We start from the raw sequence: 527 nt of genomic DNA on the forward strand, positions 1-527 counted from the left end.
ATTGGAATTGAATTTGAAAGTGGAATTGTGCTTCATCACTCCCTCTTTTTCATCTCATTGTATGATAGTACAGGAGTTCATAGAATGAACGCTATTAAGATAGGCTACCACATTTCTCAGACTTCCGTCTTGATTTTGATTGTGTACAATTCAACACATGGATATGCGTTTGATTCTCCATTGTCATCATGAGAGCAGTACATTATCTATTGGGTTTAACAAGCTACCAACAACTTAACTGTGCCCAACTCTTATCGCCCAACTCTTATTTTATGCTTTATGTACACTTAATGCTTATGCTTGAGTTAATGGCTGTTAAATGCTGTAGTAGACAATGCAATGAAAAAAAATCAAGCAATAGGGGTGTGTCAGTGTCCCTTGTCCCAATCCCCCCTCAGTGAAATTAGAGGACCATTCTTGCCAGCCCCTCCCTGCTTTGTAAACAAAGCTAGCCCCCTGGCCACCCCACCCCCTCCTCTGGAACCCCCCCGCCCCCACTTCCCACCTCCAGGGCCCGGGTTCAGTGC

The sequence above is a fragment of the Nansenia antarctica genome (assembly GCF_963989245.1).
Source record: "Nansenia antarctica genome assembly, chromosome: 20".
Lineage (NCBI taxonomy): Eukaryota > Metazoa > Chordata > Actinopteri > Argentiniformes > Microstomatidae > Nansenia > Nansenia antarctica.